The sequence below is a fragment of the Pavona decussata genome, unplaced genomic scaffold, assembly GCF_977016875.1.
Source record: "Pavona decussata unplaced genomic scaffold, jaPavDecu1.1 SCAFFOLD_164, whole genome shotgun sequence".
Classification (NCBI taxonomy): domain Eukaryota; kingdom Metazoa; phylum Cnidaria; class Anthozoa; order Scleractinia; family Agariciidae; genus Pavona; species Pavona decussata.
In genome coordinates, this window is record NW_028145575.1 from 282,501 (window position 1) to 301,805 (window position 19,305).

Sequence of the window (19,305 nt, forward strand, 5' to 3'; positions counted from 1 at the left end):
TCAGGACCTGGTTTGGCCACACCAGTCACCTCCTGACCCGCAATCATCGTCAACTGGTCTGAAGTCATGATGAATATTTATCAGGTGAGCTAGCGAGTCAGTGAGTGGGTGAGTCAGACCTGTCAGTCAATCAATCGGTCAGTCTTTCCGTCCATCCGTCAGCCAGTCGGTCAATCAGGCCGTCAGACAATTAATAGCAATCAATTATTCACTGCATAGCCCTAAAAGACTTGACAAATGGTAAATATACAATTCATTCTTTTCTTATTTTAATACCCATTGTGGCAATCTCCCACAGCAGAACTCCAAACGACCATCTGAAAAAATTACAGGATCAATGTCCATGAATAATCTTCCTGTTCTAGGCTTGACGTTCGTGAAATGACATACAAAAATTGAAGCTAACAACATTAAAAGAAACTATCGAGAAAAGAAAAACACATCATTACCGTAAATGAAAAAAGATAAGAACCCCCCAACGTGGCTATCGTCCTATACAGAGGTTTTTTTTTTTTTTTTTTTTTTTTTTTTTTTCAAAATTACAAAAGAATCCCGATTTAGAGTTTTACAACTCGATCATTGCACATACATTGTTGAGTGTGTATGACGAAATCTTCATCCGCCCTTCCTTCTAGATTTCTAGCACTTTTAAACGCTGTCTAGACAGGCCATGTTTTTGTGATCTATGTTAGGCGGATAGAGCCCACCCCTCTCTATAACTCCGAGGGTATTATTAAAACTCTCTCCTCCGCAGGGGCTCCTTCATACAAAAAAAAAATGTTTCATTGGAAAAATATGAAAAAAGTTATATGCTTTCAAATTCGGTGCACGCCTTACCCGAAAACAAATAAAAAATAATTTCTCATGAACTGCCGAACTTAAGCGCCAATCACACCCCAGGATTTGCTTTTTCTTGTTCGCTCGTAGAGGTAGACGTAAAAGTACTAGCGTGCAAAAACGTTTCCTATTGTGCCGGATAAATCAAACCCTTAATGCTTGTTACTGGGTAACAATTACTGCATGGCTAATTAGGATACATGTCACAACACTTACACGTCGCTTTTCGTAGTGTATTCACTGTTAAAAAGTGCCTCCGGTGCCATCCATTTTACGGGGAGTTTCTTTCCTTTTTTGGGGAGTTATCACTTGTACCGCAAATTTGCAATTGAGTGATATCCCAGTGTTCCTTTCCGCCTTCAGCAATCCTTGAAGCCGTAGTTTGCTCACAACTCACAAATTCCTTGCTTTCGGCAGGGTTTTCAGCCAGTAGCACCACTTTTGAATCATCTTCCGCGCCAAGTTGCGTTTTGTCAGCGTCGAATGTAAATCTTTCGTTGTCGTAACACTCTCGATAGCTTTTCTAAAGTATGAAAATCAAAGGAAGCAGAAATAACAGAAAAGAGAAAATTTGACGGTACGTAAAACAGATTAAAAAGTTTATAGAGTAGTTTGAGAATGTTTGCAAGCGCTCAGTCTTCCATTCTAAACTGTTTTGAAATACATGGTCGATCTATTGCATACGGCACTAGCGTTAAAATACGGATGACTTTATTGATGTCAACTATCTAAGTCTGACCATCTTCGATTCAGAAAATGGCTAGAGTTGTCACGTGTTTTGAGCTAATTTTTGAACTAATTTTTTGAACTTAATTGAACGTAAACTAAAACTATCAAAAACTGTCCGCGTTACTTTTCCACCGCAAAGCTCAGTATCTGGGAATGAACAATTCCAGAAGTAAACAGGGTTGCTATGAGTTGAGCTCTTAGGCATAAAAATGGAATTTTCTGAATTCCTAAGGATAATAAAATACAACAAGAGGCCGTGGCAGCCGCTCATTTATGGCACTACGACGAGAGAGTTTTATCCCGGAAAAATAAGGGTAGCGCGCTGCCAGAAATAAGGAATTGGCCTTTATTTCTGAAGGATTTTCAAACTGGAAAAAAGCTTTGATTCGATTCAAGGAGCGTCAACTATCTGACTGCCAAAAATTGGCCCTTGGCTACCAAATTAACGTTCCCACAACTTGCGGAAATGTATTGGAAATGTCCAACGATGCAGCGAAAAAAGACGATGGAGTCTAACCGTATCTGTTTCATCAAAGTTATAGAATGTTTGCTTTATCTTGCCCGGCAAGGACTGGCCATGCAGGGTGACACTGATGACGAATCAGACTTTATTCAGTTGCCAAAACTAAGAGGAAAAGACCGGCCTCTGTTTTAAAAATGGTTAGAAAGGAAAGAAGATAAATACACCTCACGCGAGATTCAAAACGAAATTATTGCCATTATGGCAAGTTATGTCATCCGTGATTTAGTGTCAGAAATTCGTGGTGGCTTCTTCTCTATCATATGTGACGAATACACAGATATCAGTGATAAGGAACAATTAACTATCTGCATTCGATGGGTGGACGAGCAGTTAGAGGCCCATGAAGATTTCTTCGGATTTTACAACTTACATACCTGACATCGGTGCGGAGACAATAGTTTCAGCTGTAAAAGATGTGCTACTGAAACTACAGTTACAGTTAGCGAACTGTAGGGGACAATGCTATGATGGAGCCAGCAACATGCCTGGCCACAGAACTGGTGTACTGGGCGAAGAGAATCCAGGATCTTCAACCGAAGGCTTATCCTATCCTAAAAAAAACTGTAAGTTGCTAGCAGACACTATGGACACTGCAAAATGAGTCGTTACCCTCATAAAGTTTTCACCAAGGCTGGAAAATCTACTGGGAGAAATAAAAGAAAACCTTGAAGAACCCAACTCTGCAGCCAAGGGCATAATAGGTCTTTGTCCTACTAGATGGACAGTGCTTGCGAGCTGTTTTCAGCGAATCCTGGACAATTACACAGCTGTTCTTCACGAGTGAATAATTCCCTTTGATGGGAAACTCTAGTCCGACATACGTGGACGGATTATTGGGTGCCAATCGCAAATGAACACTTTCGACTTCTTCTTTGGGCTGAATTTGGGGCAGCGCCTGTTTTCGCACAGAGATAATTCATCGAAAATCTTACAGCAAACAGGGATGTCAGCTATTAGTGGTAAACGAGTTGCTCATCTTACCAAAGAGGTTCTGCAGAAAATGCGTAGTGATGCAAGCTTCAAATCATTTTATGGTGCCGTTATACTGAATAGTAATTCTATTCTTCCATGACAGGGCCAGTGTTGCCAAGGAGAAAACGCGCGCCTAGGAGGATTGAAATTGGTACTGGAGAACCAGCATATCCTGCGACGACACAAGACTATTACAGGAAGATATACTTTGAATCTATTAACTTACTGGTCAATGCTATTGAGCAGCGTTTTGATCAACCGAGCTTTGCTGCATATGCCAATATGGAGTCCCTTTTAGTTAAGGTCGTCAACTCGCAGAAGAACTCCAGAGAGCTACAGTTCGTGGAAATATCTTATGTAAAACTTTCGATATGTTTTCTAAAGGAGGAAAATTACAAGAAAGAAAAGCTGAGAGAGAAGATTTGCCAGTAGTTGGGAAAATGTCCAGTCGTGACTTATGATCTTACTCAAACAGCTTAAAGACCATTTTGAAAAGTTGCAAGAATTGTAAAGGGTCAGAAAGTTGACTTTAAGTTAGTGCATGGCCCAATTCGCCAAAGCAAGCAATAGAGGTGTTCGCGCGCTGGCTGAATTATCCATGTTTCTTTGTCGCCTTTTCGCGTTTGAATATAAGGTGGAGTAGTGACGCATTTGAGCTGATTTATAAACCACCTCGTTGGCCTTTCTACAAAGCCCTCTACTTAATCTCTAATCAAGGATAGGAGACTAAAACCACATAATGACATATATTAATTCTCGTCTATCATGAAAGTGTATGCACTGATTCGTCAACAGAACTGCTATGATCTTCAAATGAACAATACCACAGAGAAGTACACAGGCAGCTGAGTGCCGAACTCTTAATTTCGAGGCATATTTGAAATACTTAAGTAGAAAAATAGAAGCATCTTAATTTCCAACTCTTTGAACACCTTTTAAAGGCAAGCTCAATGTCGCTAATAGATTCAGGTATAGCCCAACCTCTTCTTACGGATGTCATATCTCCATATTCAGTACGGAGGAGTTTATTTGGCCGAAGACGCCATTTCATCAAACTCTGTTAACGCACCTCTATGATACTGAGATGTACAGAGACTGTACTCTTAAGGAGGTTTTGCCGAGTTTTTTAACGGTATATAACCAGCCAAATAAAGCGCGTGCACGAAACAACTCTTTAATAGGCACCGTAGATGAAACCGCTCTTGCTGGTTGTGGAGAAATTTGAAAGGTCGATCCTAGGCTCTTGAAACAACGAGAATTTTGGTTTCTGAGCATTGCATTGCGAAAACTTATTTTAATACTGTCGAGGTACCACTTTAAAACAAACATATATGTAGATAAGTCTAGTGATCATTTTAAAAATAATAATAAATATTACAGAAACAAAATTGTTTTCTGTAATATTTTACCCTCTCTGTTTAAATATCCCAGAAAAAGTACCTCACCAATTAACAAGCTGAACTGAGGTCATTAAAACATCCTGAGTGGTAGCAAATTACCATTCTTACCGGGGCAATTCACCTAAACGCCATTTTTCTGCCACCTGACATGGCTTTAATGGCAATTTCTCATACACGTTTCAAGCAATCCAAAAACCCTATCATTATCCCGTGAATCTGTGTTGTGGGGTATTTTGTGAATTTTTGGTTGATTTTTGGATATATTTGGGAGGAGTAGTTTTTTTTAGAAGGATTGGTTAAATTAAGAGAAATAAGAAATATTGAAGATTTAGTGAAGTTTTAAAATTAGAATTTGTATTTAACAATAAATAGACGGATACCAAGTTAGTCCACTAACAACCCGAGGTGCTCTTGCGTGGGTATCAACAGTCTGTTGGTGATTCAAAAATCATTTTCTTTCTTCTATCCCTTCTTAAAACCTCTTTAAATTTCATTCAAATTTAGGTAAATTGCCCCCTTAAACTCTAAATGCTATGAGGAGAATTCCGAAAAAATCCATGATAGTTTCTTACAGGGATGACCCCTTCACCACGGTTCATCGTAATTATTCATGTCACCTGTTGTCTTTTTCTTCTAAGCCAGTTCAGTAGATCTCCATATGCAAGGTATTCCAGTAGCAGAAAGATGGGTTCTGAGTAAACCCAACAACCCAACATGCTCACAACATTGCGATGAGAACCAATCGATTTCATTAACTCAATTTCTTCCAGAAGATGGTCCCTTGCTTCCTTATCTGTAGAGTCTGAAAATAAAATAATTTGGAACAAAAAATGCGCTTGAAATACGATGTCTGATTGTCTTTTGACAGTGACTTTGTTCTGGGTCTAGCACCGCGTATGGTGAATTACATAACTGCGTCACCAGTAAGCACTTATACTGGGGTGCAAATTCTTCTCAGCAGTTGTAGGAAAATAAGCTACAGTTTCTTGCGAAATTAACAAAAAACGAATCAACACTTAATTACAAAATCCCGACCTCCGACCATATACCATAGTAACAAAATAAGAAAATAATTTTGAAGCAAAGCGATGGTCAGTGCAAATATCGATTGAGAATGAAAAGGAAAAACCAAAACATTCTACCAACTGTTTCATTATCTTAATAAACATTACTGATCCATATCTGCACTATAACGATGTGACGTTGGTTTATCTAACTTTTTTACGCAAGTTCGTTTTTAGTGCTTCTATTTAAAATTTTCTTAGATCCCAACAATCAAACCAAGGGACCGTTCATTATTCTTCGGAGAGGGGTGTTGGGGGACGAGGGAGAAATCCAAAACCTTTCTTACTTTTATTTGAATGTCCCCATTTTAAAAAAATATTTTTTTAGGATCCCATCTTTCATATTTTTATGAACTATGTAGTTGTAAGATTATAGTATCGATGCACGCCATTTTTTAAGGGTGTAGTGGTTAGTGCATTGCATTTCAAATATGAAGGTCCGTTGCTCGAGGGCTGGTTCCTGCTATGGCATTATTTGCTTACTAAAGAAACTTTCCTCCATATTGTTTCTTTCCGCACAGGAGTAATGGTAACAAAATGCTTGCGATAACCCTGCGATGGACTAGCATCCCATCCAGCACTACTCTCAGATGCTTCATCCTAAAGAAACTGGGTTAAACTCTTTGCATGCTGTGTGGGCCACCCGAGGCTCATGTCTTGTTATCATTAATACTGCTTTATTTTAAAAGAAAATATTGTCCGCGGAGACTGTATGTAATGGTTGTAAGCTGTACTTCGTTATGGGATGTATGTGTCACCCGAGCCAGGGCCACCAAATTTTTCCTAAACTCCATCCTCTGAGGCACATTGCTTGCCTGCGTGGCCGACGGTATTGTTTCTGCGTGAATACAAAATTTTGGTGGAGGAAAACCCAAACTTCACCTTCCCCCAACATTCCACTTGCGATGCAATCTAACAGATGAAAGATTGGTGCCTCATTAGAGGAAAGTACATTCCTTTATACAGTCCCATTGTGGTCGTCCGACATGCAGATGTGGCAAGTGATATGCTTGGTTTTTTTTTTTTTTTTTTTTTGTTTTTTTGTTTTTTTTGGCATTTCTGCTTGGCTCGTTTTAAAGTATAATATCTTTCACAACCTCTCTTGTTGAGTAATTATAACGTGTGAATCATAGTTTGGACCATGTAATGTAGTGTTATCTTCTAGTGTTTTTCACCCATTGCTGCATTTGTAGAACTATAGTTCCAACAGCTTTGTTCACTTACTGTTGCATTACTGAAATTTCGGGATCTCAATAGCACTATAAATAATTCTCTATACAACGAATAGAAATACAGTGGCACTATAAATCATACTTATTGATTTCCCCAAAATACTGGGGTCACGTACACTGCATGTATATTTTTCCCCTTTGTTTGAGACATTGCCACACTTTAAAATTTTAAGGACCCTCTTAACAACTCAGCAAGTACTGCGGGAATCCCATTTTAGCACTGGCAAGAAGTCCGCCATCTCCCCCTGGGATAAATATTGAACGGTCCCTAACATCATTTTGCAATGTCGCTCCAACAAAGGAAATATTGAGAATGATGTATTATTCTAGAAAGTGCCACAGGCATACTCGGAAAAAAGAAATCCGAGTGCTCCTATCAGGAGTCGAACTTAAGACCTTCCGATTACTAGTTGGGATGTTCTACCACTAAGCTACAGGAGACTCGTGGAAGCTAAGGCCGTTAAACTAGGTTTATGGGACAAATATCCTGCACACTGCTAGGATTTGAATGTCGAAAGTGTGGTATATGAAATTTGTCCCATGAACCTAGTTTAATAATAATGGCCTTTATTAAAATACACTGTACATTTTCGCAAGTGGTGTTGTTTGTTTTCTCAATAGTTAAAAATTCTTTGGTTTCAACCCATGGATCCTGTAAGTAAAATTTTAATATATCTTGAATCATTTACCTTCTATCACTTTCACAGCTACTGTCCGGCCTTCTTTAAAGTCGACAGTCTGATTTCTGGACTTGTAAAACACCTCAACTCCAGGTGACTCCCTGAAAACACCTTTGAGCACTTTACCAAATGCGCCACGACCAATCTCCTCATTGAACTCGACTTGTTCCGGTAGAACCTCCCAACATAGAAGGGGTATAATGGTTGACTTCGATCTGTAAAAAGAAAAACAACATTATTCTAGTTTTCATCGGTCGAGTTTTGTCGGGCAACATTTTGGGCCTTTATCAGACTAAATATTTTTTTAGACGGAACATAAAATTTGCTATTTTTGAACTTGTGATGTATCCATTAAATAAAAGTTATGTGAAAGATAGTTATAAACGTTTCAAAGATATATAAAATTAATACCTCCTGTATTCCGAGTTACGATTTAACTTCTTCCTTTTTAATACTTTTTTATGAATCCAGGATGTCACCACGATGAAAGTGATCACAAGAAGGGCAACCATCCCCGATATTAAACCAATCATCAAGGCTGAAGATGTCCAAGAGCTCGGGTCTGAAAATGATTGTCAATGTTTCCTGTTACTGAGGAAGTTAATTAATTGCCCTGTTCAATCTAAATCGAATCTAAACTAACATTACTGAGAAGTGACGCCAGTTACATAATCCTCCGACATGAACCTTAATAATTCAATGATAATTATCCAGTAGGAATAGGAGATTTTATCCTTTTGGGAGGAATGGGTTGAGAGTGGGGAGGGGATTTGCAATTGCCTATTTTTTGGTACTATTACATATTTTTTCCGTTTAGGCAGTTTTTTAAACAGTCGGCTAATGATCTTTCATTTTTGCCCCAAACCTAATTTGTTGGATTTGTGAAACTTTCTGAGAGGAGGCGTAAAATTCAGCCGCACATAGTATAACTGATAGTATCGAACAATAGTAATTGTAAAAATGTCCCTATATCTGCTGCTTTTGACTCCCTTGTGGACTAACTGTGTTCCTGGTAGGTACTGACCGAGGCTTTGGTAGGGAAGTGTAGCTGGACCGGAACATGTGTACAATAGGCTCCTTGCATTGGGTAGGCACGTCGACCGACACATCTACCAACATTTCGGTCGACTGTCGGTCGAGAGTAGACCTTGTAAACTTCGAAGCTGTTTCAGATAATAATCTTTCAGCCTCCTCCCCAATCTAAAATAAATTGTTTTCTTTTTGTGACCCCGTGTAAAACACACACAGGACTCGGATGATGTATGGCGGGGCTGAAGTTGACTCATTGGTTTAGAAAGTACCCTATTACGTTCTTTTGATCCACCGAATTGTTTGTGAAAGATCTGAAAGATCTGTAATAAACAACCCCTTGGTATGATAACAAAAACAGCTTTGACAGCCCTGCAACTGAACTTATCGGGCTACTCCCCCCCCCCCTCCACCCCGTTAAATTCACATAAGGAAATACCATTGGAATATCTCAAGGTATGCAAAGTGCTCGTACACACTACGGAAAATAGCAGAAGGTCTGGAGTAGCGCCATTTAGTAGCATGTGGATTTCAGTTCCAGTATATGAAATTATTATAAAGCGCATACCCTCGACTCTCTAACAAAACAAAGTGAAGGATCCAGATACTTACTCCTTGGAAACTTGCCCGAGATTGTTCTTATATTCCACCTTCTTGATCTGTTGCTCTGGCCCAACTCATTCCAGGCGGACATTTCGATCACGTACTGCGTATTACATCTTAATGGAAGGACATGATAAGTCTTCAAATTGTCATTGATTCTAACTTCCTGCCAGGGTGCTCGTGTTTCATGTGACTGTATCTCTCGATAGTACACCGAGTACATGGTAAGCGGACATCCGTTATCAACAGGCTTCATCCAAGTAACGTTGACATCACAGCCCATTGTTTCAGTTTCACTGTTTGTTATGGTAGGGGGTAACAATGTATCTGCACAAGGTTCAAAAAGAAAAAGAGTTATTTGATTGAGGGGAAAATCATTCCAAAACGCCCAACTCTCCGGCCCATGCCTATCTCTATCCATACAACTCACAAATGGCTAAAGACATCCTTTGGGTAGCTTGCTCTATTTCCATTTATTGATTTATCGATTTTTCAAGACAATACAATAATATTTTTTTAGTTTTGACACAATTTGCGCCGTAAGAACCGGTAAAACCTTATCAAATGTTGGTGCGTTGTTTGAAAAACGGTCTATTTTGATGTAGGTCATAATAGTTTTGAATGATTGATCAGACTAGATGGTTTATCTCATGATTGTATATCGGTGTGGAAAGGGTAAAATACGATAATTACCACCAATTCACATGCAGCCAGTCGACACCAACGCCTGATAAAGATGAGGAAACGTCGCTAACCACACCTATGCTACATAACCATGAGACAAACGATCAATTTTGATATATCGCTTTAACTGGAATATGACCGGATCTAGCGATCATTTTGAAGAAATTTGTGTATTCTAGTTAATATCTATATTTGCAGCTGCTTTATTAACATCTCCTATTGTTGGCTGCTTTCAGAAGAGCGAACACACCGCGGACTCTGTAAATAAAACTGAAAACTAAAGAACAAAAGCCCATTTAGATCATAATCCTGCCTCAAAAATTATTATACAAGCATGCTGCTAATGGGGACCTTGATGAAGGACTTAATGAGTAGCAATTATCTGCAGTGTTAAAACTGTGATTACCCAAGGAAACCAAAATCATGATTTTTCATGATCATGAAAGAACGTCATCTAGGAGAGGGTACTGAATACCCATAGGTACTCCTTAAGTGACACGGAAATCTGCGTTAAGCACAAATAACCCTTTACCTTTAGTTCCAGTTTTGAAGTTCCATATCTTGCTGTCCTTCTTGTCACTTTCTCCGTTTGAATAAAAGGAGGTGACAGTTATTTCATACTGTTTCCAACACTCCAGATGAAGGGTATAGCTGGTGGTGTTTCCACTGACAGTAATTGAGTTCCAGTGGCCTTCTTCTTCTCTGTAGTTGACTTTGTACTGCACAACAGGACATATCATTTCCATGGGAGGCTCCCATTTGACTAGAACGGTTCCGCCTGTAACTTCTTTGCTCTTGTTTACAATAACAGGTGCACCTGCAAGGATCGTAAATAGAGACATGATTATCTTAACGTTTACAATAGCGTGGAAGAAAAGTTGACAGTTAGTTATTTGCAGATCTTAGCAAGAGATTTTGAAATCCAAAAACAGAATTAGGGGTAGCCATGCACTTTCCAGATATAATCAAGGAACAATAAATCTAAAAACATATATTAAAAATGCATCGAATGTTTTTTTTTTTTTTTTTTTTTTTTTTTTTTTTTTTTTCAAATTCAAGCTTAATGTTCTCTGAAAAATGCTAGTTACTCTCAGTTTTCTTTTTTGGAGTTTTATAACCCTTTCTTAGTTGTTTTCTTTGCTGTTTATTGGTTGTTTACCTCGAGCTGGTAGAAGACCTGCACCCGAGAGTATCTGAGTGTGATTTGAACCTGGTATCTTCGATCTTTCTTTAAGCTGATATGTTGCATACGATGAGTTGCGCATCGATATCTGGCGCAACCATACTGTATACCAACAGTTTATGCCCCTCACGCAAGCGGTGTGCGTCACCACCCACAAAGGTTGCTGAGTAAAAATATGGAAATGGCTAATTTGCCTCTAGTCACGATCGAGTAAACATCTCCTGAACGTAAGACTTAGGTCGACTTGCAGTCGCTCTGAAACTGGGCCTTCACACTTTGCTTCCTTTTCCAAAAACTGTCACTAAAGACAGCAATTTGGCAAATTTTAACGGTCTAGTGGCAGCCCCAGATGCTTCTTGTTGGATACACAAGGCGATTTCGTTGAGGCGAGAATTTATGTTTATTCTCATTACTAGTATTACGTGCCGTCACGTCTGCTCACGTCTGCTCGATAAACATTTTCCTAAAGCACACATCCTTCACAAGCTGTTCAACAGGAGCAATGTGAAAGTCAGCTATAGCTGCACGAGTAACATGGCAAACATCATCAAGCGCCACAACGCAAAGATACTGAGGAACAACAACAACGAGCCTGACAAATGCAACTGCAGGAAGAAGGACCTCTGCCCTCTCGATGGCGCGTGTCTTGAAAGCGGTATCGTTTACAGGGCAGACGTCACCACGACAACCGGCGATAAGAAGATTTATATAGGAATGACGGAGCATACTTTCAAAACGCGATATAACAACCACAAGCTTTTCTTCAACCACCGCAAGCATTCACATGACACTGTTCTCTCCAAATACATCTGGGACCAGAAGGATAATCGCACTAGTTACACGATCAAATGGTCCATTATTAAACGAGTCAATCGATACCACGGACATCCCTCGCCCTGCAATTTGTGGTTATTACACGGAATGCCCGCAGGGCAGGCCGTGTCTAGGTTTCGGTCGGGTAGCTTTTTTTTTTCTTCCTCGTAGTCAGAAATCGCCACATTAATTTATGCATTAAAATATGCCTTCCCTGGTAGGGATGTATTGTTCTGATTGTCTTCAACAAAAGCAGGCCAATCAAAATCTATTATTCGGGCACATATCACGAGAGAGGGGACCCACTCATCCCTTTCTGTGTGACGTCAAATAATCACTCGATTTATTCATTAAACCTTGATTAAATTCTGCCCTCTCCCAGAAGGGATTTATTGTTCTGATTGTCTTGAACAAAAACAGCCCAATCGAAATCCATTATCGGTGCGTATATCACGAGGGAGGGGACCCACTTATCTCTACCTGTGTGACGTCAAAGCAAGTCATCATTTCGAAAAGTTGTTTTTGTTCAATGGCGGCCACATGTATGAAATTAAGACTCTGATCTACCGTTTTCAGAGAGAAAACAAACCATTTTCAAGCAGTAAATCGAAATAATAACTTCTAGGTAGTACTCGATAGTTGAAACGGTGGAAATTGGGAGAGTTCACAGCAAAGAAACTCCGCTTTAAAAAACAGATCGAATAATCAACGCGAAGGATTAGAGCTAGAGACCAGTTCAGCGGGGTCATGACGTTTTGCATAGTTATTTCTGGTATGATTCCTAGTAACACAACGATAAGTATCACGCAATATATCTGAATAAAACCATTCAGACAATTATTTCAATTGCCAAGGGAGGATAGTTTTTAAATATCTGCGAAACATACAATGGGGAATAATTGGGGCTACATTAAGCATTCCGTGTAATGCCATTAGAGGGGCATCTTGTCTGAGAAGCTCTGCATCCTATCAAACGATCTGAGTTAATTACAAAATGCAGGCATGAAAATAAATTCTACGCAACGTCAGAAGCAAGATCTCTCCAACCGCCCTCCTTAAATTATAACTCTACAAACTCCAACGGTACAGTCTGATGATCGCTTAGTGCGTGAAACTCGAGTAACTGTGGTACACTTTCTACCTGAAATTTATATTTCGCTCTGCATTTTTTTGCATCGAGCACTCCTGTGACTGCGTGAGGCCATCATTGTATTGGTTCTTTGTTTATATATGTTTGGATTTAAAAGAACATACCCTCAGAAATCTATGATTTTTGTTCACTTTTCTAAACATATAACTCTTTTTTCATTTCCCATCGAATTTAAGGATGTACGATACAAGGGTCACCAGCAGTCATTTTTAAGACAAAAGCTTTTTTTCCACCTCCCCTCCCCCCCCCAACTACTTTATATGGACTCCTTTAATGGTTTTTCCCAGATAGCCCCATTCACTATCAAACGTTTCCTACCAGTAGTCCTCTATTGAGCTAAACGGGTAATTTTCAGTTACTCGGGCGGGAACTAAGGATTGCACATTGCGAGCTTTGCTTGAGGAGGTGACAGTCTTTGGCCGTAGAAAGTAGGTCTTAGGGATGATTTCTAGTCGAACAAGGTGAAATTATCGGGAATTTTTGACAGAGCCAAGGACTTAATTTATTTTCTTTTGAAAACCGCTGTATGTGTTCCCCGTTCAAACTTTTTTGTCAACATGCGGGACTTAAAGTTATATGGCCAAACACGAACAAGAAATGGCAAGGATTTTCTCTTCAAAAAGCGTGAGTTTGAAAAGCTATTCGATATTTTTTCGCCGTTATAACTGTAGCGTTGTTAGGCTAGTGATCGATTAGTCGAGAAGTGCGATTTTGGGTCGGATTTCCGGACTTAATGTCATAAATAATTTCCAGATGTCGTTCGGCGTGGTTTACATTGCGTCATGAATTTAGAATGAAGACGGAAAATCAATTTAAAACGCTGTCTTGCTCAGATTAAGCCGATTCTGTTGTGAAAAGCTAGACTGGACCGCTAAAAGACCGGGTTTTGGGTGAGATTTAAGATGCGTTGGCGCCGTTAATAATTGCCAAATTTCGCACTTCTTTGTCAACACATAGGCAGTGCTAGTGTCATGTCCAATTTCAAAGACAAGCCTTCTATACCAGGTCTAGAGTATTCTTTGACCTTGCTTTCTTGTGATGAACCCTAATTAAAGTCTTGTTCTAGATTAACATATTCCATCAGCCTAGAAAGACTTAAAATGTGGTTAATTTCTGAGGGTATGTTCTTACAAATCCAGACAAATATATATATAGCGGTCGAGCGGTCTCTTTCTCCTAAAATCTGTAGCGCGCGATGGATCTAGTGAGCGGTGAGGCCTTGAGCCGCAAGTTCATTTTTGTAAATTTGCATAATTTTACTGCCACTTCGCGCGCGTGATCTAAGAAAAAAGTACGACTGCTCGCAGTCTATTTTTCATTGCTTTTGCTTATTTTAAGTTTGCTTTCTTCTTTCAGGGTGAAAGAGATCTACATTTCGTTCTTGGATTTCTTGGAGAGAATAGCATTTGCCCGTTGGCTTTCCCAGTCGGTTTCCCGGAAGTTGAGCTGATTGGTTTCCACGATCTCTTCATAGATTCTTTATTAGTTCAACGGTTTCCAACAGAAAAACCATAAGGGGTAGACACTGGTAGACCCCAAAAATTCCAAGGTAGAAAGGATAAGCTAGCTTAACGTGCAAAAGTATTGCAGGCCAAACCCAGCAAGAATAAGTAGCCTTAGCCTCAAGAAATACAGTAAATCAACGACAAAAACAACATGGCGGCAGGCGCGAGGTCGTCACCTTTGGAATGGCTACAAACGCGAACAAATGTTCCAGCTTAAAAAGTGTCCTAACCAGCATTAAGCCAATTTGTTCCTCTAACTTTGAAACGAATTTGAACCAGGAAAGAATGTCGCAGACTTCGTTAAGAACGAAATTTTCGACGGGCTGCCCTCTCCAGATTAATGTTCTTGAAATAACGCATTGTGATTGGTGGAATCTTGTGACGCACACCGCCTGCCTCTTACGTAAGCAATTTTGGCGAAATATTTCTGTTTGTACCACGTTAATAGTTTTTAAATTAGCTTTCAAAACGTCTCCATGGCAAAAGGATAACCAAAACCACCTAACCTGAAAGAAGGAGACAAAAATACCTTAAGAAACAAGTAATTTAAAATAAAAATAAAACTCCAGACCGAGTAGTTGAGCCAGTTTTAAGATTATAGGGCTTAGTTTTATTATCAGTCAATCAAAAACTGATGATTTAAAATTCAGCTAATTTCACTTATGCTACGACGAAGAGTTAAAATGTTATCAGTGACTTACGTTGATAAAGTGGAATTAGACACCAACCTCTTACTTTGTTGATTTGATCCAGTGATAGTGCCGTGCCAAACACATGAAGATCCATAACTGATCCGTAGAACTGGTGATCTTCCTGGTGGCCGTCATTTCCAATTTTGTATGGCTTTCCCGTAGGTTGGTAGAAGAACATTTTCCCAGGGGGATACTTACTGTAAGCTACGTCTTTACCATCAACATAAATAGTCAGTTTTGCTGTTGGGTGATCCCACGTGACTGCCACGTGTGTCCAAATGTTCGAAGAAACTTTAACGCCACTCCCAAGGTAGTACCACTTATAGCTATCATTGGTGCTATGGCGACCAAATGCGACCTTCCGGCTCATAAGACTAAGGTAAAACTGCCATGGAGCAATCCAGTCGTTATAAATCACTTCGTTGCCAGTTACAAGGCTCCTCATTGGTTTTATCCAACAGGAAATGGAAAAACTCCTGCGATTGAAATAGGTTATCGGAGCAGTGGCGAAGGAATTTGACTGATCAAAGATAGGAGCCTTGCTTCCTGGACACCACCCTTCGATAAAGGATGGCTTACCACTGAAACTGAGATAGAAAAAAAAAACGTCAGCCAATAAATGTGTAACCGTTCAACCTTTAACAATATCACTCCAATGAAATAGCATAACCTTCTTTCAAAAATAGAAAATATGGACGACATAACAGGCTAGGTATTGAATTAAAAGTTAAATTTTTTTCTATCGTAACGTAACGAAAACGCTGGTGGGGGGGGGGGGAGGTTCCAACCACCCCCCTTCCTTTTACTACGGAGGGGGGGGGGGTGAGTTTGCATGTACGTCCGAGGATTAATCTGACAACATTAATTGCCCAAGTGACTTGATTTTCCATGGCAATAAGAACTTGACAGCCATGTTTTCACAATTTAGATTTTTTTACCTTCTTCTAAATATTAAAACGCATTATCACTACTTCAATCTTCTTTGTTTCTAATTTATTTTGGATCAATTTTAACGGTTAACTGAGGTTTTTAGAAATTGAGAAATCCAAAATGGTGGCTGTGGAGAATAAAAGACAAGTGGGCACGAGGGACGTACGAACAACTGATGCAATATAGCGTAGTATTGTACTGTCTGACAGATATAAGCCCCCCAGGAATCAATATTCTCACTACAATCCGTTCCCAAATGCCATTTTAACCGTATATCAGAGACGTATGAACAGTCGGTTATCGTGACAAACAACGGTTGGCGAATTTTTCATTCTTAATTTAGCTTAAATTATTTACGTGTAAACCTTGAACAGGATCATGTTGTTCGAAACACATAGTTTTATTTCAGCGGAACTTTTCTCCTTCAAATGAGGTTATACTGGTCGCTCAAATATATAGTACTTGACCAACCTTATGTCCTGATCACTGCCATCTAGCTTCCAGTGGCCAAGGACAATCATCTCTAAAAATGCAGCAACAGGTACAAAAACGTTAGTTGGGGTCATTATCATGTGTCCTTGTGTAATGCTTGTAATATATTAAATAAATGTTGGCATTAAACGAATTAAAAATGTCCTAAACTCATTAAAAAGGTAGCTACCGATCCCTTGTCTCAACTTGTATTCCAGTCTAGAAACGCTGGATCAAAGAAGTTCTGCCAAAAAAGCAAGAATGTATGTTCCGTGTACTTTGGAGTTTTTTATTTATAATTCAGATTATTTATATGCAATCTTATTAAAATAGGAACGTGGGGAAAAATTTTAAGATAGAGCACGGTTGTGGATTCATGTTTACAAATTGTCCTCAACAATGTACACAGTGCACAGATACCTTGGGGAGGCATCCTGCAGCATCTAAAAGTTTCAATACAGTGCAACTTGTTACAGGCTCCCTTATATACACCGGCTAGATAGGACCAGTCTTGACATTTGCTCCAGCCTGCTTTTGCTATTGAAACCGTCACATTGTGATCATAGCAGTCCAGGGGGACGGTTTTGAAGTTTCTAGGTCTACAGCATGCTGCTTGTTTGATGTTATGCAGGCCAGTCCCAGTACCATAGGAGCGGTCAAATCCTTGAAGAAAATATCCGTGAGGACAGACAGCCCAGGTGTGATTGCTAGGTTTGGAAATAAGAATATAGTCGCGCAAAATGTGGTTAAATGAATATGAATATATAAAACCTAAATTTGATCTTTCACCCACAGTTCATATAATCGTTTCATATAAAAATGTTTATTCATTTATCCTTCAAGGCTACATTACGAACTTTCAATATGACCAGCTCCCAGTTTGCTTGATAGTTTAGTTGTTAGGGCACTGCATCGGCATCGCAGAGGTCATGGGTTCGAATCCCGTTCAAGCTTAAATTGTTTCAGGCTTTCTTTTCGCAACTCGTCAGTTGCGTAAACAACTGCGAGGCTCTTTCTTCTCTTTAAAATGTGATCAATTTTTCTCGGAGATAATGTGCCGCCTTAAAGAACCCTAGTAAGCTTCCGCCATTTTCGATGCCATCGAAATTATTGATATTGCATGGTGAAGCAAAATCTTATTGCTTGACTGTAAGTTGTGTTCCTGAAAATATGTTTCATTATCTTAAGTAGTTTAACAGTGATTTCGTTCATTCCGACATGCTCCGAATAAAATATAATAGCCAAACTCTCGCATATAAACAAAAACAAAGGTGTGGCTGACTAGGGCCTTTTTGAGGCAACATAGCCGTTCTTGCAATTGATTCTTGCAGCAGAACTTTCTTCAAAGGAATACTTAAGACCAATTTAAAGTCACTTATTTCACTGACCTACTTAGAGAAGTTTTCCAGTCTGCTGTTTGACAAACAAGTGTTTGATCTTGGTATTCCTGTGGAGGTGTGCAGCATCTTCCTTTTGTGACATGGTCCATGCTGCCATTTTTTCCAGACGATTTTGTCCAGACTCCGTTCAAGTATCTTCCCAGGGAGCAATTTACCCATCCTGGTTGACTTTGAAAATTAGCTTCAACACAGCAGTTATCTCCTGGAACCAAAAAAAATCAGCTGTTGCTAAATGCGTCTAGAAGTATAGTTCTACTTCACAATAAGCCGAAGAGTTACTTCTTGGTTTCTGTCAACGAATGTCTCTTAGCAGACTTGTGTGCCCTCTCGGATAAGTCTATCCGAAATAAGCTTACTTAATGGCGAATGGTGTTCCATTGGTAAAACTGATCGACTCGACTTGATTTCTCCAAGTCAAGATGCGAGCCAGACAATAGAATATACTAGTTCTCTCACCAAAAGTAAGTCTGTATTTCAGGCCAGTATATTGTGACCAGACAACTACTGAAGCTAACTATTATCTAATGCTTTTTAACTTAATTTCCACTCTGCTTGTTAGATAAACTTCAGTTACATTGACTGAACTGACATCATTGTTAGACAGCATTATTTACTTTAATTTCATGAGAAACCTTTAATTTGGCAGGACCTGATGTTAAAAGAACCATCATAAATTACCTCCTGGTGTTCTTAATTTCCACACCTCGCTGTTATTGATCAAACTCTCTCCAAATGAACTGAGGGACGTTACTGCTATTTCATATTCTTTCCAACAGTGAAGGTGCAGGATGTAGCTTGTCGCATTTTTATTAAGTGTAACCGAGTTCCATTCGCCTTTGTTAGCCTTTGTAAAGATTTCTCTGTAGTAAACTTTGTACTGGTCAACTGGACACGCGCCTTCCAAGAGAGGCTCCCATTCGAATACAAAGGATCCTCCTTTAACTTCTTTAGCATTGCTTTTGAACAATGGAAAACCTAAAAAATAAAAATATTATGATATTTACTTAGTTCTCCCTTTTCGATTGCTAAATCGCAATTTTCTAATTTTTGTCAAAGTGGGATGCTACCCTCAAAGGAAGAGCATTGTTTAAACATTTTTAAAGACTCTATTAATTCAACAAAATAACATGAAATTCTCTTGAACATCCTTTGGAAGTCTTCAAAAGTTTTATTATCAGAAAAAAGGGCATACGTATGAAATGAAAGGAGGCCGTTGATGAGCGTGGATATGAACTGCATTTTGATTTAAAATGTCTATCGCTGTCTTTCCATGCAGAAGAGGTAATTTTCCAAATTAGCTCGATCATTTATCATCACTATTATTATTATTCTTATTATTATTATTATTATTATTATTCTTATTATTATTATTATTATTATTGTTGTTATTATTATTATTATTATTATT

General features: G+C 39.1%; 2 pseudogenes across 1 annotated transcript in view; one reads left to right on the top strand and one right to left on the bottom strand.

The window, feature by feature from the left end:
- LOC146464346 (uncharacterized) overlaps positions 1-19,305 on the bottom strand; it is a 31,263-nt pseudogene that overhangs the window by 1,701 nt on the left and 10,257 nt on the right. The window contains exons 7-18 of the transcript XR_014868510.1: positions 18,576-18,872; positions 17,886-18,099; positions 16,918-17,204; positions 16,498-16,549; positions 15,133-15,683; positions 10,286-10,570; positions 9,079-9,396; positions 7,849-7,999; positions 7,447-7,652; positions 5,079-5,263; positions 1,054-1,360; positions 277-317 (exon numbers count right to left, since the gene is read on the bottom strand). The product of XR_014868510.1 is annotated as an uncharacterized LOC146464346 (transcript). The remainder of the gene's footprint in view (positions 1-276; positions 318-1,053; positions 1,361-5,078; positions 5,264-7,446; positions 7,653-7,848; positions 8,000-9,078; positions 9,397-10,285; positions 10,571-15,132; positions 15,684-16,497; positions 16,550-16,917; positions 17,205-17,885; positions 18,100-18,575; positions 18,873-19,305) is intronic.
- On the top strand, positions 1,594-3,790 carry LOC146464347 (zinc finger MYM-type protein 1-like; annotated as a pseudogene).